The sequence below is a fragment of the Lonchura striata genome, chromosome 6 (assembly GCF_050655825.1).
Source record: "Lonchura striata isolate lonStrDom1 chromosome 6, ASM5065582v1, whole genome shotgun sequence".
In the NCBI taxonomy this organism is placed as follows: domain Eukaryota; kingdom Metazoa; phylum Chordata; class Aves; order Passeriformes; family Estrildidae; genus Lonchura; species Lonchura striata.
In genome coordinates, this window is record NC_140708.1 from 32664862 (window position 1) to 32688682 (window position 23821).

At 40.6% G+C, this 23821-nt stretch overlaps 1 long non-coding RNA gene across 1 annotated transcript; it reads left to right on the forward strand.

The window, feature by feature from the left end:
- Positions 1-146: 146 nt before the first annotated feature.
- LOC146767076 (uncharacterized) lies at positions 147-23387 on the forward strand. The gene is made up of 3 exons (XR_014956178.1): positions 147-17386; positions 19342-19408; positions 21606-23387. It is a non-coding gene; the product is annotated as an uncharacterized LOC146767076 (long non-coding RNA).
- Positions 23388-23821: the final 434 nt, after the last annotated feature.

Consider the following 23821-nt stretch of genomic DNA (forward strand, 5'->3'; position numbering starts at 1 on the left):
CCAAAGGACTGCACAAGGGGATGGCTTATGTTCTCTCCTGTCCATTGTAGGATTTGCAAGAGTGAAGTGGGTTGTGAGCATGAGCACAGCTGGATCACACCAGCTACAGAGCAGGGCAGATGAATTTCACTGTTTGTCTTATCTTCCTTCATGTGCTCTGCTCCTCCTCCTTTTGCCACAGGGAAAAGCTTAGTCCCCTGGGGCAGCAGCAAGTTGCTCTCTCACATGCCTCACACTCTGGGTCCTCAGGGCACCTGGGGCTCTCTAGGCAATATTATAAAATCGGTGAAAAAGCAGATGCATCTGGTTAGACCAAAATTTATTCCAAAGAGACAAACAAAAACCTGTGCAATGTAACAAAGAAAAATGGGCATTTTCAAGTGGGAAACCATTTGTTAATTGCTTTTGTGCCCACAGCATCTCTGGTGATGACTGAGGAAAACTTGGATTTTGCCATTGCCACCTCTGCTTATTTTGGAGGCTCACCAAAGCTGGAATCCAGGCCCAGGGTTGGAGCATATCGTGTGCCAGGGCTCTGCCTGTTCCACAGCAGGGGAGTAGCCAACAGTGAAGCAGGAGAACTCAAGTATGGGAAGAAAAGCAAAGTTCTGTGGAAAATGTGTAGGGTAGTGGAAACCTCTCAATTCCTTTATTTGCATGACTAATCAGCTGGGCTTTCTGCTGGCTCCCCACACAGCTAAGTTTATACTGTTTATTTTTCACATCACTGAATTTAAATTCAAGTGCAGGAGAGGGGAGTATGGGCACTTTAATTTGTTCAGCATATTTATAAAAGGCCCAGGAATGAACATGTGGCATCAGATGAACACCTGGCAATCAAAGCAGGGAGAGCCAGCTGTTGCCTTTGTAATTGGAATTACAAATTCACACCATCCGTCCTCTCTCTACTGTACCCACACCAGTCATGAAAGCAGAGGAGTTAGCTCTGGGTGCATATGCTTGAGAAGCAGCAGCCAAAGACAATGTTTGGGCTATCTGCTAAAAAAAGAAACTCTCCTTGCCTCTTCCCTGTAAGAAGCGATAGTTTTAAAGCCAGCTGTGCCTGCAACTCCCATTTGCTACAGAATTCTGTCTGTGTCTTTACTGCAGGGCATGCAACTTTCAACAACTTTGCAGTTTGGAAGTTGAACCCACTTCATTCCTGACTTCCCTCCAGCTGATCTGCACAGTATCCTTCGTGCTGGAGTTCATAGGTCTCTCTTCTCCTCTGGCTGGTTTAGCTGCTGAGTTATTGAAGACCATGGGTAATGAAAGACGCCTGTGTTACCCTCCCTTGCAACAGCCTGTACTTCAAGGCTTTGGTCAGGAATCCTATACGTTAAAAAAATAGGGAAGCAAAGAACCAAAGGCATCTTGAATGTACATGCTGTAACTAAAGGAAAAGAAAGAGTCGGAGACACCACTTGAGAACATGTGAGTCAATAAAATTTTATAAAAGAAGCCCATAAAGCTGCCATGGAAACTTAACCATTGCATGCATCTAGGGTGAGAGCAATTCATTGGTGCTGGGGTAGGACCCTGAGTAGCGTTCCTCTTATCTCCCATGCTGGGATCCTCTATTAAAAACATATGGAGGAGGCTAAAGTTCGTTACGAGTGACTGCAGTGAAAATAAAAATCTAAAAAAAAAATGCTCATGTGCTCACACACACACATACCCGAAGAGACGGGAAGAAATTAAGATGGATTTGCAGAGGAGGTTGTGCTCACAGTAAAACACATCTCCAGTGGTGCAGGGCAGAGGGGACTGGCTTCTCTGGTGGCAGCTGATAGACACGAGCACTTGAGCAGTTCACAGCCTCTCTGTTGTCCCCGTCAGAAGATTTGTAGGTGGCTCTCCGCCAGCCACCGGGCTGATGGGTCAGGGGTCGTGACCTGTTGATTTACCAAAGTATGATCAACTCACACAAATTATCGGCGTCAGGGCGCCCTGACAACTTCAATATGATGAGCGATGATGGCAATTGTTTGTGACATGTGAAAGCAGCGGGAGAGAGCCGCTCTGCTGGGCTGCGGCGGCGGGGGCAGCCCCGTCCCCTCGCCCACCCAGAGCCCTGCCTGGGCCAAACCAAACCTCCAGCCCCCACCGGGAAAAAGCATCTTGTCACACGGAGGCAGAAAGAAGCAAGAGGGATTAGAAGCTGTTTGAAGGCATGGTTTGGTTATTTCTTTTTTTCGCTGCTGTTGCACGCAGTGCAAAGAGATGTTGAGGGATGGGGGCTTTAAATCCGATGGGAAGTGCTAGGGGATTCAGATCTAGGAAAACCCTGGAGCTGGTGCTGTCTGTGAGGTTTAATCAAATGGATGTACCGGCTTCTTCGAGTTATCTTTGGGAGCTGTTGTCAAATTCTGGGGTTTTTTTTCCCTCCTTTTTTCCCAGCTTCATTCACATAGGAAAAATTTTGCCTGGGGTAGGATGGGAAAATTATAGCTGCTGGGCATTTTGCCTTGATCCTTCAAGTCCTCTTAATCGACTGTGCTACTCAGATGGGGGCAGAGGATAGCAGGGGTAGTTGAAAGGAGGCAGGGAGTGCTGAGGGGTTAGGGCAGGGTGGCGAATGCCCATGTGTGTGTGTGTGTGTGTGTGTCTGTGTGTGTGTGTGTCCAGGAGAAGGATTGGGCTCTGAGAATTTTTTTTTTTTTAAATCTATGGTATTCCTGCAGAAAATGCTCCTCCAGTGACCATGCCATGGATGTGCAGGTATAGAGAGCCTCTGCCAGGCACGTGGGTGGTCCAAGACTGGCTCCCATCCCACCATCTCCTCCTGCTCTGCCTGGTCCTGTGCAGGTGGCTTCACCTCACATTTAATAGAAATAAGCAAACTAGGGCTATTACAACTTCCCCCTGTGTTTTATTCACAGTGAGCATGTTGCGCTCAGACCACTTCTGTGTTTGTTTAAATCCATTTGTTTACTTTGTGAGAGGAGATGCATAAAATAAATATAATGATCTATTAAGCTATCAATTTCTTATTTACTATGAAAAACCTGCAGTACAAAATAGATTTTTGGAGCCACCAGAATAGTCAGAGCATATGAGCTGGTAGAGATGAAAAGTCAAGATTTTTTCATTCATCTTTACCATAATGACCTTTTAAATATTTATTGTATATATATAAAAAAGCAGAGGAAGACAATACTTGCAAATATATATGCTTAACCTTGGGTTTAAACCAAACAAAATAGTATTTAAAGAAATACTGAATAAATTATTTATTACCCAGGTCAATGGTTGCAGAAACACAGTTTATATAAAAACATTACAATTCTGGCCCTTCTAAGTACTGGCTTTAGAAAAATCTAAACCTCTTAATGCAATTTTAATAAACCTAAAAAAAGTCATGCTCTTATTTCAAGCTGAATAGTTTGCTGTTTTTGAATAATAATAATTCAAATCTAACCACAAGAGTTTACTGCACAGATGCAACATACTTGCTAAAAACCCTTAAGAAATAGCTGTTTGATTCAGGATCTGAGTCAGTAAAACAAGATGTGATGGTTTAGTGGGATTGATGTCAAATAATAGAAAATGAGGACAACTAATACAGAAAGAAGACTTTTAAGGAGGATTAATTAATAAATTAATAGCTATGCGCATGGATGGAGTACAGACAAGTCAGTGGCAGTTCATTATTCCCTTAAACAAATATGATGCACAGATCCTTCCAAAAGGAAGTTGAACTATTTGTGCCTGAGTAAAGATCATGTGTGAGTGGATGAATGGATGAATGAATGGATGGATGGGTCGAGAGATAATTTATATATGAGGTGCACACAGACAAACACACGTGCCCGCATGCATTTAAATAAAGTGTATTTTTCAAGAGTGTATTTTATTGCACTCCAAGGGTCAGACAGGAATTCTCTAGCATTTAATAATATTTTTGCCTTGCATTAAGTTTTGGTGTGTTTTAGTGGGTGACAGATTAGGTTATGCTACATCAGGAATAGATAAAGATCACCCCTTTTCCACATCATGTTTCTATTGCTAGAGATACTCATGACTTATTCTAAAAAAAACCCCACAAAACAAGCCTTTAGTCAGAAAATGCTGATTTCTTGGCATCAAGGCTTTCTATGGAAAATGTTTATGTTTTTGCATTTTTAATTACATAGGTTTTTTTAATTGTTGGAACATAAGTTCCAAAACAAAAAAAAATCCAGATTTTCAGTTCAAAACAAGATTGTTTGAAATGTACATTCATTAGCATACAAAAATAACAATCCCAGTACTAAAATGAAATGTCTCAGAATGATCAAAACACAAACAGGTTTCTACAGCCCTGAAGTGATATAATTTTTTTGCTTTACAGAAGTTTTCAGGCTTTTCATTGTTTATGAAAATGAGGAAAAAATATATTTTTTTAGATACACAAGAGATTAGGAGAACACTATTTTGCCCAATTTGAGAGTACTGCTCAGGCTAAGAAGGAATATCAGAGGCTGGACAGAATAAATGAATAAATACATTAAAAATAATAGATCAAAGCAATCTGGTTTTGAGTAAGAAAGCACTTCCAATTTAAGGTCAGCATTTTTGACAGAGATATACAAATATTCACGTGTGTATTAAAATAAAACCAGTGGGATATATAGATCTATAAACACATGCACATCCACCCTCTCTAATCACTTTATTTGATTTTTGCAGCTGGCTTTTTCTTTTTCACCATGATGCGCTGCACAGATTTCATGTAGAAACTTCATAGCTAAAACAATCACCACAAAAACCTGGGTTAATGATTGACTCTGAATGAAGAGTTATAAGCACTCATCAAGGTAATACATGATACAACTTAGCCATTTCCTTTCTCTTTTCAGCTTTTCAAAAGGGGCAAGGGAGCATGAAGAATAAAGCCAGGCATCCTTATTTGGTTGAAATAATAGCCAGTATACCAGAACTTCAGACAAATCCTTCTTGCTTTCTTTCAGCGGCCTCAACCATTTTGATCTCATTTCATCATTGAATGGACCCCTTAACAGAGAGTGACCCCATATTTTAAGACTGAAAACATACACCTTGTTAGTGTGAGTTTATTTTTTTGTTGTTTGAAAAGTGGGCAAATGTAGTCAAAGCTCTCACAAAACATCACAAGAGGCTCTTTCTTCTTTCATGGCACACTGAACATGTAAAGTAATCATTGTTTACAATACAGAGGCAGATAGCAAAGACGTGTTTGTTGTCTCACGCTGTATCTTATTATGCATTAGATTTTGATTTCAGTTGCTTTGCCTTTCCGTGTTATTTTAATTTTGAATGATGATGACTGAAGGGGGAAAAAAAAAGGAACAGACGAGACAGGATGTGTCAGCAAGACCCGTGGTCCTCTCATTCGGAGCATGCGGAGGCGGGACCCGGAGCGCGGTGCTCGGCACTGGGCACCTCATTACCACAGGCAAATTGGAGGAGCCAGGGACGGCTGAGAGCATGATGAGGAGAAAGATTAAAAGACTGAAATATGTAAAGCCAGGGCAAGTGACGGGGCAGCCCTGCTCCCCAGCACCGAGGGAGGGGAGTCCTTTCCAGGAAGCCTGAGGGACTCGGCTGCGGAGAAATGGGGTGATATAGAGCAGAAGGGAGACACAGGTGAAAATACCAGGATCTTCTGGGTTTGGCTGTGAGAGAACAGTGAGCCCTGGAACAGCCTCCTCAAAGAAGCTGCAGAAAGTCCTTCCTTGGGGATGTTCAGTGGAGCTGAGCTGAGCGTGACGAAATTCCCAGAGGGAGAAATCCTGGCAATGCCCTGGGTACACCATCAAGTCATTCATACTCCTGCCTTTTGTTTCTCTCTCCCCCTTAGTTGGCTTTTTGCTTGTTTACTCAGAGTGTTCACATAATTTGAAGCTTCTTATTACTAAAATTCAAATGCCTTTCATGTGCTTTGAAGGACACATACTCAGCCAGGGAACTCTCATTCCACAAAAGCCTCATCAATTCTTCTCTCAGTGCCATGGTAGCAGTCTGGCACAAATGCACAGAAGTTCAGCACGGGGTGATGAGAGCAGCAGTAACTGACTTTTTGCCTATTTATCTTCCCCAGAGGATCTAGTTCAAGCAGGGATGGAGTTTCTAAGAGGGTTCCCATGCTTGACTCCAACACTGACTTATGTTTGTCCAGTAGACAAGTGTTCCCTGAGTTCTCCTGGAGCTGCATCCCTCAAAGTGCTGCCAAGGACATTGCCAGGCACAGGCAGCACTGACCAGGATGTGTTTAAATACTGTAGTTGTGTGGGTAAATTTAGGATACGTACTGAGATTGAAACTGTCTTATGCAGGGCAGAAGAAAGATAACAATGGAAGCTTTGGAGTAAAAAATTGCCTGAAAGAACTTGGAATGTTACTGAATATTTTTTCTCTAAAAAAATTCATGCTTTTTCAACCATCTCTAGTGAGCATATTAGATGAAGAGAATTAGCATAAGAAATATGACTCAATGCAAAACTTGTAAATATTGAACAAAAACTGACAATTAGTCAGGAATGAAAAGGAAAAAAATAGTTACAAAGGAAAAAGCAGTTAAAAATTAATTGAAATTACCCCCAAATTAAGGACATTCACTGATGTAAAACCCAAATATTTGGAGATAGGGGAAAGGAGAGATCAGACATCTGCATGCAGACATTGATAAATAGATAGAAACATAAATGAGAGCTATGAGTGAGTGATCCAGGACCCTTGCTTCCAAAAAACAACAAAGGAAAGTCTTATATAGATGTCAGCTGACTGTGGATCAGGCCCTAAGCCTTAAGTGGACAATCCAGAATATTGCAAATCACTCTTGGGATCAAGCTGCACCGATGTCATCTAATTACAGATAAAACTACAGAGTATTTAACATCTCGTTAATTTAAATACCTGGGGCCATATCATGGCATCAATTTTTAAGTAGATGTCCCCACTGATATCAAAGACGAGTTCACACAATGCAGCCCACGCAGCTGAACCTTGAGGGACAAAGCAGACAAAGGGAGGCGGAGAGGGAGATGCAACAAAATATTTCCCTTTCTTCCACTCCCTTTTCTAATCTCTTTCCTTTATTATTGGCTCAGCTGCCTGGACATTTTGTTAGCTGGTCCCTGAGTGTGGCTTCTGTAGGCATCATTCTATAGGGATGATGCTGAGCCATGTTCACAAGATGAGGATCCTCAAGTTCAGTTTTAAGCTCCCTTACCAAAATGACGTATCCAGTAGTGGGAGGGTTATCACATTTCTCTTTCAAGCTGTCAGAGGTTGTCAGAAAGATTACAGATTTTAACATTTGTTCTGTTTTGTTTGGTTTTGTTTCTGATCCTGACTAGAAAAATGAGAGAAAACGCAGATACTGACATTAGATATGTCAGAGAATACTTCAGAATTTTCCTGACAAAAACTGTGTTCTTTAAAAAAACATTTTTTAAATTAGGTTTTTAATATTTCTAATCTTTTATTTTTAATTTTTCTCCCCAAAAAACTCTCTCAAGTGAAATGAAACAGAAATAATGCCACTTTTATTTCTTGAGAGTCAGAACATTTCAAACACCTGTGATTTTTATTTTTGCCACTTTTCTTCTGTTTTCTTTTTTCCCTACTATCAGCTAGTACAGATTTATACTATCATTGCTGTGGTAGTGATTATAGTCTCCCCATTATCTCCTATTTTCTTTGATTTTTTTTCTGGTTTTTTGGGGTGGTTTTTTGGGGGCTTTTTTTGTTGTTGTTGTTTTTTGTTTGTTTTTTGTTTTGTTTTGTTTTTGTTTGTTTGTTTGTTTTTTCTGGCAGTGAAATCTCTTAAATGTTAAAAAAGTGTTAAGAGGAAGCAGACAGAATGGCTAAATGGTTGAGGTTGGAAGGGACCTCTGCAGGTTATCTGTCCAACTCTGAAACAAAAGATGACACAACAGGGCTTTCGGACAGTTAGCATTTTTCTTTCAAATCAAGCTCTAGGGAGTAAGAACAGTGCCAAGACATTTTGGAGGATGAAATTATCTTTTACATTTTTTGTCCAGCTACACCTAGTAACTTTGATGATAACAGGACAGGTGTGCAAGTCTCATAAACCTATTATCTTTGGCTTCAGTGAACCTGTTCACTCCTGCATCAGTGTAAGGCCTGTTCTTATTTAGTGTAACAGCAATACTCCCTACTGTGCCAGAGCTATGTTTCAAAACAGGTTGAGGTGTTTGCCCTTTAGTTTGCCCTTAAAAAATGCACATGAACACACATCATATTGTGGCCATGAGTTTGCCTGCTGAGTTCAGTGACTGTTCACAGACATAAAATTAAACTCAGGTTGAAGTACCTTGCTAATCAAACCTTAAAATCAATATAACCACATGGACTTGATACAGCTTCCACTTTAGCTGGAACCAGACACGAAAATGTGCTCAGATTGTTAAAAAAGAAGGAATTTAGTCTTTATAAAGAAATAGAAACCCCTTTTTTGTTATTATTTCTACACTTTAGAAGAACAAAATGCAGAAATCTCTGTGAGATGTACCACATCCTAATCCTGAAGAATCTTTGCCTAAGACCTTGAGGAGGTTAAGATATACCTTATGCTGAAACACCCTTTCTCTCCAAATGGGAATTTATTCCAGGGCCTTCATTAAAGTTGAAGGATTCAGTTTTTATCAGGTAATAATACAGGTGTCACTAACAAAGTAGTTAACGGAATAGATGGTGGCAGAAAGGCCATGCTGCAAGAATACGACATTTCCTTTGACTCTCTAGACTTCTGCTTTGCAAGTAAAATTTCCACAGTAGCTCAGATGCCACATCCTTTTTCTTTTTTGATATTAAGAATATTTCACTACTACTATGATAAAACTCACTGCCTGTATTGGACAGTTACCAGGAATAAGTTTTCTCTGGCTATCTTAGGAGAGCTTCATGTTCCCTAACTTCTTTGTTTCATCGATTTTGGACCTCTACTTTCTGCAAAGGCCAAAAAGCTGAATCTGAATTCAAAGCCTCTCCAAAGGGTAACCAGAACTCATAGGCTGCAAGGAGGTGTCAAGTGACTTTGTCACCCCAGACTGAATTTTTTTTACTTTCTCAAATGTTTCTGAAGCTGTTTTGGAAACTTTAATAATAAGAATATTTTTCACTTTCCTTACATCTTCATTAATTTTGAACTAAAGAACAAAATGCATTGGTGTAAAGATTCAAAACCAATTAGTGATTTGGATCCTTTTAGTTTAGGGCATGAAGATATTCATTCAGTATATGTCCAAAGTGCTCAGCTTTTGCAGAAATCTTACACCTTTCAGATGTCACTAGGGATGCTTCCAAATATGTTAGGAATGTGAAAAATAGATGCATTATGCCATTAAATGTGGAGGAGAAAATACCCAATGGCAGAAGCCTTCCAAACCTAGTCTGTTTTCCAGGACAAAAATACTTGCATCTGAAGTTAAATTCTTGGTTAATGATGCCGTTCTATTTTTGGTTACAATTTTAATTTTGATCCTAAAAGATTCCCCCCTCCCCCCCCCCCATTTTATTTCCCTTTTCATAATTCTCTGAGGGTGTAAGAACAAAGTCACAAGTATTTTGCAATGTGAAATCCATGGTTTAAAAATAGCATCAGGGCCTGTGTGCACAGGAGAGAATCAGAAAGTTGCACAAATCAGACCCAGTCTTTGGAAGCTGACAGAGCCTTTCCATTGACTTCATCACGTTTGGAGCAGGACCTAACATAGGAGGTTTTTACTTTTATTGGACATTCAGGGCTTATTTTGGAACATGTCAGTAAGTGGTAGGATGGAATTAATTTGAACAGAAAGAAAACTGAAGACAGCCCCATAGAGAAACTGAAGCATTTAAAGGAATGGGCAGAAGGGTGAGGCCAAGATTACAGCAAGGACAGACACCACAAGAAGAAGCTGCAGAAGTAAATACTTGAACAATAGAGAAAAAACTCTTAAGTGATGACACAGGTAGAGCAAGATCCACAGAAAAGGAAAAAAGTGCAGAGAGAACATTAAATGAAAAACTCAGGAAATGGAACAAAGGAAGAAAGGCAGAGATTCAAAGGTCACCTAGGAAAGTTTCTGAGTTTTCTGTATACAAATGCAACAAGCGTAACAAAGGAACCAGGGAAACAGAGACCAAGAGACAACTCAGATGGGATTCGATTGATCACTCCTTCCATGAACCTTTCTAGGTATTTATTGAATGACATTTAGGTGCACAAGCAGCTGCAGACACATAAAATAGTATCAAGTGTTCCAAAATGACATTCGAGTTTGCATCATCTGCTGGGTGTCCCTCTGCCACTGCCTGTGGTGATAAAGGAGTGGAAAAGGACGGCTGAGTACCTGAAATTGGGAAAACCTACAGGACATCTGAAACTGGGAAAACCTACAGGACACAGGGCTATGTGCTAAGGGGCAACCTCTGCTCCAGTGACCTCCCTGGAGGACCTCCAGCACCCCAGGTAGCACAGCACTGTCAGTGGAAACACTCTTCTTCATACCCACTTTCCCCTAAAATGACTATTTTCATAGTAGACAAAATCACAGGCTCCCTGCTCTGTTCTGACGGGAGAAATCAAAGTTCAGCCATCAGGAACTCTCCTTCAAAGTCTTCACTACTCCTTCCTCCCTAGATGTATTAACTATGAAAATGAGGTAATTAGTCACAGCTTGGCTGGACACAGCCGTAGGGGATTGCAGGGAGCCCTGTGGCTCCTGTATATGAAGAAAGGTAGTTACTCCTTGGGACTGTGGTGCCAGGAACTTTGCAGCCCTTTGAGGAGGGTTATCTCTTAAATCTGCTTAATTGAGACACTGGCAAATGAAAAGCCTGGAAAGATGGGCAATGGTGAACCACAGAATGTGCCCTCTGACAGCAGCAGTCATGTAGCTTGTAGCCAAAAATAGAGTTGCAATCAAAGGGAAAGATTGTGGCTTAATCTTCTTGCAGTGGAACCATGAGCACCTGTGCAATAATTTCTACTCCTCAATATGTGTTGACAACTGTATTTGAATGTCCTCTGACTTCCCTCTTCCAAAAGGTATTGTTTATTTTAGGGGTACTTCTAAAAAGGGTACTTCTGCATGTGGTATTTATGTCAGCTCTCCGTATTAAAAAAAAAAAAATCTGTATTTTAAACTCATGGTACTACATTAGTTAAGCATGGCAGCATGGCATTCCCAAAAAATTACAGTAATTTCTTAGTCGCACTGTTTTTACAAACGATGGAGATGTGAGGTCTTACATGGCTCAGTTTTCTGCTGTGACTCCCTGTTTTACCACCATGAGAGGGGCAGCAATGGAAGCTGCTGCTGCAGCTCTTGGAGCATCACACCAGCCTTGCTTCCAGGCATGGCACTGTCAGATTCCAGGGCTCTATGGAAAGGACACTTTCTCAGGTGGTTCTTCAGTCCATGCTGTGATGAGTTTACCCAAATACAGTGAAATCCCAGGATTGTGTGCCATATGTGATAGAAAACTACCCAAAGTTCTCAGCTTTTCAGAGTGTATTGCAGATATCAATCTCCCCAGTTCACCCAGCTCTCCTGGAAATTCAGCTTACACTTTTGCATCCCTATTAAACACCTTTAGCCTTTTTGTCTAATTCTCAGGATACCAAAACAAAATCCCTAGTTCCTGAAGCACTGGGAGCTCTTAGCACTGTTGATTTGAATTCCAGATGCCTTCACCCTTTCTTGAAGGCAACAAACTTCCTACTGAAGGAAATCTTTCAGCTTTTACCAAGCTTTCCTGGCTTTTTAAATCTAAGAAACAGAAGCATGTTACTTAAAGGAATCAGTCTGATTCTAATAACTGTACTTCCCTCTCTTGGCTGGAGATAATATACTTACATTAATGTTTTCCTCCTTTGTTTCCTAAAGAGTTGGTTCACACATTTCCTAACAGTGATTGTAAATAATTCTGGAGTAAAATTTGTTGCTGACCTACAGACTGTTTGTTCTGAGTATAACAGTCACTTCTAGTTTAAAAAAGACTCCTCCACATCTACTGCCTTTAATCCTGACTATCTGTGGTTCACAAAAAGTAATTGGGTCCAAGCAATTGGCTATTTTTGTTCTACCTTTTTGGGGCTTGAATATCGAAGAGGTTTTTTTTTAAACACAGTATTTTTAAAATTTCCCAGAGTATCTGGAACTTGGGATAGATTTTTTAAGTACATGTTGAATATACAACTATAGAATTATATTCCTTATTCACTGTTAAATATTTTTCAGAACAGAGGAAGTGGGAGTCAGCACTGACACAGATATGCATGTGACCTCTCTCCACCAACATAATTAAAATTTCTTAGTAAATATATTGCATACAATAATTCAATTTTCAATAAACACATTTAAAAGACACTGTACATTTCCTGTACCAAATATTTTTAAGAACAATGCATGTATTTTGAGATATAAGCTTGGCAGTAGTCCACTTTGATCTGTGGAATATCATCCCCTGATTTTTTTTCTGACAAGTCCTAAAAGCAAGAAAGTGAAATTTCTTAAATGAATCAAGCATGAGAGAAGCAAGACTCACTCAGCAACCCATCTCATGGAAAAAACACATCAGAATAACTGTGGTGAGGTAATTCTGACCCCTTGATTTTGGGATATTAACTACAGACAGGTCATCTAGCACCAAAAGCATTTGAAACAGAACATGGAGACTGTTCATACTGATGGCAATTTGGAAACATCAGTGAACTCTGATCATATTCACCAGGTGCAGAAACACCCAGCCACCAGCTGACAAGGACCTTAACATGTTCTGTGCTTTGCCTGCAAGAAGCTGTATCATCAAGCAAGGGAGTTCCTCATATTTTGATGAGTCTGGCTAAACGTACTTTATGCTGAAGAGAAGAGTATGACCTAAAAGGATCCTTTTGATACAGGTGATTTTCAAAAACACATTTTGGCAAGGGAATCTTTCTAGGAGAGGAATGAGAAAGCAAAGTTATTGTGTCTGCTCCCTTAAAAAAGAGGTAGACTGGGGAGGGGAGGAGAGGGGAGGAGAGAGTGAAAGCAGGGTGAGAGAGTGGGTAAAGACAGAGCCAGGAGAGGCTGGCTTTGGAGAAGAAACTATAAACTGAAGAATCATGGTATTGTGTTTTCTCACGTGGAAAGGGGAGGAATCATCACCTTGATGTCCTGGTCAGATGTTTCATGCCTTCATGCAAGTGCTGAGTTTCTCTTTGGCAGCTGGTGAATGGTGGCTGCTAGTGGAGCAGTGTACCCCACAGGGGAAACCCCATGGCCTTGTCCGTACTCAACACTGAAACAGTGCTCCTCTGTGCATTTCCCACTAGCAAATGCCACCAATCTCTTGCTTCCCACAGGATGATGTCCTGTACCTCAAACTAGTTGTGATCACTTCAATTCTCCTTCTTCTAAAGCTGTCATAACTAAATGGGGAAGAATTTTGTTTCTATACTTCTTGACGTGTATTGCAGGTAGAGTTTGGGAGACATGCCAGGAAACATTTGGTTTAACTGGGTTGGAGTTAAATTCCTTCACAGTAACTGGTATGGGGCTGTGTCTTGGGGTTAACAATGTGCCTAAGGGTTAACAAGGAGCTAAAGGGGACATAGCCAGGACAGCTGATCCCAGCTGACCACAGGGATAGTCCAGACCATGTGGTGTTATGGTCAATATGTAATGCTGGGGGGAGAGGAAGGAAGTGGGGTTGCTGGGAGTGATCATGTTTGTCTTCACTAGAAACCTTTAGGTGTGATGGAGCCCTGCTTTCCTGAGCATGGCTGAATGCCTGACCACTGGAAATAGGAAGCAAATTCCTTGTTATGCTTCATTTGTTAATGTGGCTTTTGCTTTCTCCATTAAACTTCTTTATCTCAATCCACAAGTTTTATAACATTTACTTTTCTGTTTCTCTCCCCCATCCCACTTGAAGAAGAAGGAGTGGTTGCAGCAGCTCCACTGGCCTATTGGTAATTTACATTCACATTTATCAATGCAATAAGAATTTCTTGGTGGCAGTGACACCACTTCCCAGAGACACAGCTTAGCCTGGGGGTGCTTCATTGCCTCCTGAACAAAACCACCACAGCTGGCATGGCTCCTTTACATCACATGCAAGTGCAGTTGTATTTCTCAGCCTATCATTTTTCTTAGATAAAATTATCTCATAATCCTGAAGCTTGCTCTTTTCATACACTTATGAGTTTGGTGGGGTACTAGATTTCAGTGAAAGTTCATTTGCCTTTGTTTTTTGCTATTGTATTTGTTTCAAAAATCCCTTTGTCATCATTTTCACATTCTGTTTCCATTCAAACAAAGACCAGCTTTACATGGGGAAAGAAAAGGTCAGAGGTTACTTAGAGCTTGCCAAAGAAAATAAAAGGGTAGCACATCTACAAATGTTTTCATCATTCTGGCCTGATTTTGCAATCTGGGACTACGCTCAGCTTTCACTAACATCACAATTTAGGGCATGCATCCCACTTGCAATTGTTTTCAATAGAAGGCAAAGGCAGATAGTTCCTTGAGATACTCAATCCTTTACAGATGCTTTATAGGACCACAGTAACCACAGAAAGTCCACATCCAAACTCCATGCTATTTTCTCTCACAGTTTGGAACATATTTGTTACTGATTTCAACAAGAACTCTGCAAACTATCTGAGGGAGTATTCATTTCTACATAACATAACAACATAGTACAACACAACATATAACGTAACGTAACGTAACGTAACGTAACGTAACGTAACGTAACGTAACGCAACGTAACGTAACGTAACATAAAACATCTCGTTGCCATGAAACTCCTTACTGGAGCAGAACCCCACTCCCACACACTGAACCAGAGATCTGCAGTTGCACACTTCATCCCTGATTTACTGGTGGAATTTCCCAGATGTTGAGCACCATGTACCAGTAAAAATTGTGCCACTGCTGCTAAACTTAAGAACCTTATTTTCAAGGACCAATGATTTTCACAAGCAATAAAGCTGAATGTAGTTAAACAACATCTAAATACAAGGTCAAATACATTCAATATTCCCTTTGGCAGTGGCTGAGCAGCATTTGTCTGTGTTTAGGAACTGGAAAAGAGCTTTGGAAAGACTTGGAGAAGTTCCTGTATTTTAGGAAAAAGGCAAAATATTTTCTTCATGAAGCTGATATTTTCAGCCCTCTTATCTCTGGATGCTGAGGTTTTATTTTCTTTCATTTTTCAAAGTGTGACTGCCTATAGAGGTGTAGGATCACGGCAGGATGCTGGGAAATGCTTGCTCTTTCTCTCAGACCCGGGGATATTCCCAGTTCACAAGTTGACCCAGCAAGATCCTGTTTAGGAAGTTGTCAAATTAGTGCACCTGAACCCCACGGCTCCATGTGCTCATTTAAAATGCTTTTTTACTAGATACTGCAGTATTAAATACAAGGCCCAGAACAAAGAACTCTTACGTATGTCCTAAGAAATTCCTTTCCTGAAAGCTGTGCATGGTCCTAGATCTGTATTAAATTCCTCCTAAAGCTTACCATCCAGTCCTCATGAAATCCAATCTCAAAAAGTTCACACATTCTGGAAACGGGTCCCGTACCTAATCACTCACGGTGCATTACTCACCATGCAAATGTATGCAAATTCATTCCCACCACTTAATCCAGGACCACATATAGAGCTGAAAGTGTGCCTTGCTGAACAAGGAATATAAAGGAGTGGTGGTTGTCCTGCTTAGATTAACTGTACATGCCAAGCACAGTTTGGTTATTGGATTAATATCATTCTGTAAGAAAAAAAATGAGTGGGTTGTGGAGCATCCATGATGCCTCCTTTATTTATTTATTTTCCAAGGTCCCATAGTTTCTCTCTCTTTCATTTGCTGGTATTTTTAGTGTGCTCAGGAATTATTTGGTAAGATATTCAAGATTTCTAGTGGGATTTCTTGATAATGGACAGATTCTTTCTCTTCATAATGATAGCTGAGTTTCTTGAGAGCAAAGAGACACTTTGTTCTTTGTTCTCAAGGAGACAAACTGTTATTTCTTTCCCTGAAGAAGCTTCTAATATGATGGGTGAAATATCAGGAATAATTAGACCAAATGGTGATGTAAATCCCACTAGAAATAGTGCATCCGTTATTTCATTTTATGCCTATCGCTCCAGTTTCTGCCTGATTTAAGTCCATGTGAAGAAAGCTGTGGGTATTCCCTTTATAAGAACTACAATAAATTTCTTCATTGAATATTTACTAGTCCTGAGTTGCTCCTTTTTTTGTTGGACCATCATTACACAATTAAAAAATAAGAAGGTAATTTAGCAGTTTCAAGGGCTGATATTGCTTAATTTCAAGGGAGGGGGGGCTGACAGTTGAAAGGTTAATGTATTTCACTGATTGGGCCCCTGGGGTTCATTTTCTGAAAAAAAAAGCTCTTTCAGTTTTTATTAAGAAACCCGTGTAATGAAAAGGGGAGGGAAAAGCATCTCTCATTTGGCACATGCGAGGCAGCGGCTGCAGGAGCCCACGTTTCTCTTTCTTGGCTCAACGTGCAGCCACTGCCTGGGGCAGGGGCAGCAAGGACGTGCTCTGGTGTGGGCTTTGCTGTGTCCTGACCCACCAGCACAGTGTCCCCACGGAGGGACAAGTCCTGCTGGGGGTGGCATGGGCAGCGTGCGTGGTCCTTGTGATAGCTCTGGGGCTGAGAAGAACAGCAAAGGTCCTGCACGTCATGAAAGTCCCCCGAGCAAAGTTAGCTGTAGGTGCCCAGCCTGTAGGGCTGTGTGCCATGGACACCCCACAGTGACCCAGCAAGGTCCACTGACACAAAAATCCATCTCTCTTGGCTCCAGCAGAGCAGCCTGGCCCCCAAATCTGGCCAGGCTGTAAGAATTGGTTGACCAGGAGGAACTTCTTCTCCCCACCCATGGCTCAAAGGTTTGTTTGGCCTCCAGCCTGAGATTAACAACTTAAAACAAGTACAGCCCTTTGGAGAAGGAGGAATTAAACCACAAGAAAACACTCCCCGCATTTTTCTGGAGGTTTACAGTCGAACCTACCCCCAGAACCTTTCCCACAACACTCCTCTCTTGTGCTTCTGCTCCCTGTTCGTTCCCAGTACAAACTTGAGTGACAATTGACAAGCAAAGCTGTTTTTTGAATGTTTAAGCAAATGCTGGGAAGTACCCTCTTCACACAATTAAATGCATTCATGCTAAGGCAGCGTTATGATTCACACACCCACTGAAAAGCTGATAGCTCTGCAGTGTTTTATGAGATAATAATGCTTCGTGCCACCCTGGCATACATGTGGCTAGCTATCAGTAGAGAGAAGAGATATTGCTCATAAATTCCTCAGTGTTGGTTATTTCTCACTGCTGTTAGCAAGAGAAGTTCTTGAGCTGAGATCTTTACTGTGCAAGTGCACTGGGTATTTCCCATTAGGTAAGTTAGCATGCAAGTGACATTGCTTAACATTATTTAACGTGCTTGATTTTAATGTCTGAATCAGAAGATTTTAATCCACCATTTGCAAAACTTCTACAGCGCTGATGTCTCTGGCTGATATTTTTACTATGATGAAATCCCTGAAAGTCAACATTTACAGGCGCAATGAGGCAGTAAAAAGATAAAATAGAAATAAAATCTTTTGCTTGGGCTGGAAAAATTCTGAACATTGGGGAAAAGCTTAACAAAATAAAACAAAATTGTCTCTGTCTTCAAGCATCTAGAAGAATTGTAAGAATGTCCCTTTTATTGTCTTTTCTTGTGCCCCTTATAAAAATTGTTTCCCTCTCAGCCCTTAATGAGATGTTCTTAGCAGTGTTTTTCTATCCCAAATTACCATGTGAGACGGGCACTGGAAGAAATGTGGTTTTAGCTTGGGGAGTTGTGCTGGGGCTGGAGCCTGCGCGCACTGGGGAGCGAGGCAGGGTCGGAGCGCTGCCTCTGCTGCCGGGGACTCTCTGCTGCTTTTGCTCTGCTTATTGATACACTTTATAGATTGAAATGACTCCAGAAACAGGGGAGGAAAAGTTCTGCCTCTCACCGCAGTGCAGGATTTGTATTCTTTTATTAAACAAAATTAAACGGCTCAGAAATGAATGAGAAAAAGGATATTTTAAAGAGAGAGAGAGAAAAAAAATCCTGATGAGTTAAATAAACATAATACTTACCAAGAAAATAGAAGAATGGGCATTTCTACACATCCAGTTGAAAATCATTTTCAAAATTCATGCAGATATTTTGAAGTAAAATGCCTTTCTGATTCCTAGTTTGGCTGTAGTAGATTTGTGGAAATATAATGCCTTTGTTTTCTGTAGCCTGAGCTTCAGAAAAAAATTGCAGCTACAAGGAGAAATTCCGTATCCTACTTTTCTCTCTCCAATAGACATGATGGGCTTTTAAAAATAAATATGTAAAATTCTACATATCCATCATCTTGAAAAAATTCATTGTGACTAACAGATAATGATGACTTGGTTAATTATTGGAATAAACAGAGGACCAAGATAAAGCTGTGGTAAATTTTGGTAATGAGCCACTTTCAAATAAACTAGATACCTATATTCATCTTGTAATACAAATGAGTGGTTTTTTATCATTGTTGGTATTAATTTTAGGAACTGTTAAACACCCTGAATTGGATGACTGAAGAAATATTAATTCCAAATGGTTATCAGTCATCCCCAGCTCCCATCTCCATATCCAGTGATTAGAACACAGGAATAAACTCAGTAATAAAATCCAATTGAAGCTATTCCACCTTCTCCTGCAGCTCTCCACTCACTGTCTCAGTGCAGCAGGATTCTTGAACAGCTGTAAAAAAGCTTGTTATTCAAAATATCACAAATCCAATTTTCTTAAACAGAAATAGTTTGGGGTTTTGTGGGGGAAAAAAATACAAAAAAGAAAAAGGAAAGAAATAAGCATTCCAGGTTCCAAGGTTTTGAAATTAATGTACAGGAAAAATATAGCTTTCATTTGTATTTCTAAATACAGTCTAAATAATGTCTGAAGAAATAGTTGCTACAGCTTTAAATATCGGTTGCCAAATGGTAATTATATTGTTTAATTTTAAATCATACGATAGCTATACCATCTGACACTGCAAACTTTACACACAAAAACATTTTGTTAATATGAAGGAATGCTGTTTGAAAATGCAAAAAGCATCTTTAAAAGCAAAGGAAGAAAATTCTATTTTTATTATGAATGTGAACTTCCCTTATCTACTTTTCTGAAAGTTATGGAGCTCTGAATTGCGTTGCCAACTCATTGGGGTGAATAACCCCTAAATTTAGCCTTATATTATAAAAAACATCTATATAAACATTTTGCTGTATTGATACAAAGCTAAAAAATTTCTTATGAGTATTAAACCACCTATCCTTTCTTAGGAACTTCTTGTAGGAGAGGAGCTTCGCAAGAAACGATCTTCTGTAAACCTGCAAAAACAGCAATTAGGTAAGCAGCAAAATTGCTTAAGAATGGTAAGCATTAGCTTAAAATAAAACTAAAATCCCCAATAATCTAACAGGCTGGCATGCTAATAGCTCTTGAAATAGTTTATGATTTGAAACATGGCTATGCATTATTCTGCCCTTCCCTCCTGTTGTGGAGCTGTTGTTTACGGAGTGCCAAGGGCATTTCTGTCTCATTATCAAATACATAAATAGAAGAATATGCATTTAGCAGGAGATCTATTTTATTGTCAGTCCTCCCTTCCCCCCCTCTTCAACCGCACACACATTTCTTGATGTTTTCTCCTCCCTTCTGCAGCCTGTATATTTCCACAAAACTGCGTAAAAAAGCCTAAAACAAATAACATCCTCAGCCTAAAGGGTGCAATTTCTAAAGCAGAATCAACTTATTTTAAGCTTTGGAAAACTTAAGACATTTCTCTTTTTTTTTCCTCCCCACTGTGTGAAGCATTTTAATGTAAGCTTATGATTTCCCTTTAAAAACTGTGTTTAATATGTTCCCCTTTTATTTTTAAATGTTCTGGAGGGTGTCTTTAATGCTAAGCTGTGCTGTGTATTTTTTAGAAACTGGGATCCAGCTCCTGGGTGACTCAGTGCAGAGGCTCCTGAGGCAGGTCAGGAAAGCTGGGGATGCTCACCCAGCACTGGTCCCAAGATGCTGCAAAGGAAACCACAGCATCTCTGCCAGAGCCCTGTGTGAGCAGGGAGTGCAGAACCCACCTTGTAATGCTCAGCTGGACTCGGGGACCCCCCAGTTCAGTGGGCTCAGTGCTCAAGGGGTGCTGGCTCTGACCCCAGCTACCCTGCCCCTGAAATACTCCACCTGGTAAATACCTCAGATCCAGAAAAAAAAAAAAAAAAGTTGAAGAATAGCATTTCTCTGAGGAAAGACTAATGGGATCAGGCCCTAAATTATTATCCTCATGATATCTAATACATCAAACAATGGAAAATGTGGGGAAATAATTATAAAATAGATATATGTTTTTAAGTTTAGAAAGTTAATCCCCTTGGATTTTTTTAAAGTTGTTTTTATGAATATTTAATGCTGTAAACCAAACAAAAAGCAAGAGCTGGACTTCATTTGTTCTGTTTTTGGTGAAGAGTAAGGATTTTTCTGAGCACTGAAGTTATTCCAGTCCAAGGAAGTTGAAAACTAATGAAAAATCGTTCTTTTCTGGTGGGTCATGTATTCAATTGGCTCTCAGTGGGAAGTAAACAGAGTCAAGAGTGTTTTTCTTCATTACCATGAATGTCTACTGTCCCTTATTTGTGAAAGAAAAGATAAGGATTCTGTAACAAAGTATTTGGGGGAAAATGTAGAATGAAGTTTGAAAATAAAGACAAATCTGAAAGGAATATATCAATATGAATGTAGCCTATGGGAAATCTTTACCCCTTTTTAAAAACAAATTTTTCTGATCGTCAGAAAAAATAGCAAATGCATAGAGATGTGTGAGTGACTGTGACAATACACTGTAATTCTTAGATTTTCTGTTCACCTCGATGAAAAGTCTCATGTTTGTTTAGGTTTTGTGTGCGTGCATAAACCAGACCACATATCTATTTGTATTTCTCGCTCTTGTTTTCTTAAATGATTCGGCTGCTTTCTCCTTAATTTTAGCTTGATCTGCGCATTAAAAAAACAAAAACAAAAACAAAAAAACCCGCAAAAAACACACAACGAAAAGAAAAACCAAACAAAAAGACAAAAAAAATACCAAACCAAAAAACCAAATAACCCCAAACCTAACGAGGTGGGTTTTTATGGTTCAACTTGCTAGCGTGTACCTCGGGAAGGATAAACAAATGATGCTCTCTGCAGCCGGGCGCGCTCGGCTCTCGTTGTGCTGCACTGCCACCTTCCGTCCCCGGCCCCGCCGGGTCGGGACCGCTGCGTTCACAGCTCTCCATGAGCCTTCATTTCCAAATTCTGCTCCTGTACTGACAGCTTCTTCATATATAATTTGTTAGCAGAATCTTTGCATTAGCTGTATGATAGTTTGGAGGTTATGTTGTTGTTGCTGATTTTAAAAAAAAAAATTTATTACTATTGCAAAGTAATTTTTATTTTCAGGTTTTAAAGACGCTTGGCCCTGAAGCTATTTATTCCCCTTAGAAAGTGATACAAAAAGTTTGATTGCTGCTTTTTATATTCTGAAAGAATTAATGTGTTTCAGGTTTTTCCCTTTGACTACAGCTCAATCCCAAACTGAAGGAGAAGCATCTGGCACAATGGAAATTGTCACAACGCAAGGCTGCAACTTTGACTGTGGGAGAAGGCTCCGCTTGGATGTGCAGATCACAGAGAGGAGACGATCTAAAAGGACACTGTGGCTACAAGGCACAGGCACAGCCATGCTCATCGGGCAACGAGGAGCCTCAATCTGCAGGAACCAAAGGCGGAGCGAAAACACGTTCCCCTGGTGCCAAACTCATTATGTGTGTGGCCAGAGCAACCTTTGCTTTTTATATTTTGAGAGGAAATCCCTTAAGCACGCTCCCCTTCATGTCCAAGGCAGGTGATGCTTGTGGGGGCTCCCCAGGTGATGTCTGGAGATGGGGAGGTGCTCAGCAAGGAGGGGTGCTGGGGCTCCTTGTGGGCTGCTATCGTGGCTCTTGGCTGATCCCTCTGACAGCTCCAGGTGCTCAGCAAAAGCAGGGACCCCTCTCCACAGCCTTTGCTATTTACTTATTGACTCCTCTTGCTCTTTGCTTTCAGGAGACTGAAGGAGAAGGAGAGGAAGGCTGGGGAGGAATGGGAGCTCTTCAGCACAGGAGGTGGACCGTGTTTCTTTTATCTTTACCAAAGGGGAAGGAAAAAGCCTCAGGAGGGTATTCCCAGGGAGGAAGTAATTCCCTTTTCTTCCACCCAGCAGGAGATTGCATCCTGCCTTCAGCTCTCTGCTCCCTGGCTTCCCAGGCCAGCAGGGTTAGTGCTGCTCGTTCTGCCCACACCACCACAGAGTGATGGGTGTGTCTAACCCACGCTGGGTGGGTTTAGAGGTCCCCACAGCCCCTTTGGGGATCATCACCTGCTGTAGACTCCATGGGATGAGGATGAGTACATGCCTGCTTTGGGTGCTGGGACCCTGCTCAGTGTCATCATCCTCATTTTCTGACCAGGAAAAGAAAGCCTCAATGTCCCTGTGCCCAAAGGTGGCAAAGCCTGGCACAAAGACCTTGGTCTTCATGCCAGGGTTTGGTTTCAGCATCACAGACATGGGGGGTGGGAGGGATAAACTGGGGGTATCCTGACCCCTTCTCTTGTAGCACAGAGCCTCTGCCCACAGCAGTAGCAGTGTCAGACAGCTGTGAGTTCTCCTCCCACATGAAGGTATCACTGCTGCTTACACAAACATTATTGTTATGAACTAACTTCAATGAAGAAATTCCTGTCTGCACAGGCCTTTCTACCAGCACCGGAAGAATCCTTTAAAACAAAACAAAGCAAAAAAATTAGAGATGGCTCCCTTACCTGTTAGATGTCTATAACCTTGCCTTGGCTACTACTGTTGGGAACCCAGGATTTTTTTAACACCCAATTAAATTAGTGTAATTGGGATAAAGTTACAATTTCTTTGCCTCCAGCTGTGAGTCATAATCTATTTAGCACCTGAGTGTTGTTTCACTTTATTTTTAGTACTTAGCCCATAGTTTGGAAGGAGAGAAAGCAAACATACATGTCAGTCAGGATTTTCTGAAGGTGTAGATTACTTGTCATTAATTTAAATGTGGCATTTAAATGACCATTCACAGGTGGTTTTAACGCTTTTATTAACTTCTTCTTTGGCCCTTGTGAGGGATACATTTGAAAACAGAAATGTCAAAGACCTTGAACTACAGTCCATGCCAGTAATACATTTCTGTTACTACACCATGGGAAAAACCATAAAACAAGAGAAGAATTTCCAGTGAAGGGAAAAACAGAACTTTATTATAATAAAGAATAATAACAAAAATGGCAGAAGCATATTATTAATACCTAGTCTTGTTTGAGCTACCAGTTCAGCCTACAGTACATTTTGAAATGATGAATTGGCTGGAAAGAAAAGCATATTCCAGATGTTTTCTTGTTTCGCTTTGGTATTTACTTCATCATGCTTTATCCAGAGGGGTTATTCAACGGAAATAAATGATATACAAAGTATGATCAGTGAGGAAAATTATTGATTGTGCAAGTATAAAAGACAAACTAGCACTGGGGAAATAGCTCAGGATAAAACACAAACCAGCCAGAAATGTTGTCTGCAGTTCAGATCTTTGGTTATGATTCAAACAACCAGCCTTAGAAAAATCCTTCAGAATCATGGTTTATGAAAACTGTAGACAAAATTAATTGTGATGGATTGGGGAACTAAGACCACAACAGTGGGAATCCCCCCAGCTAGAGTGA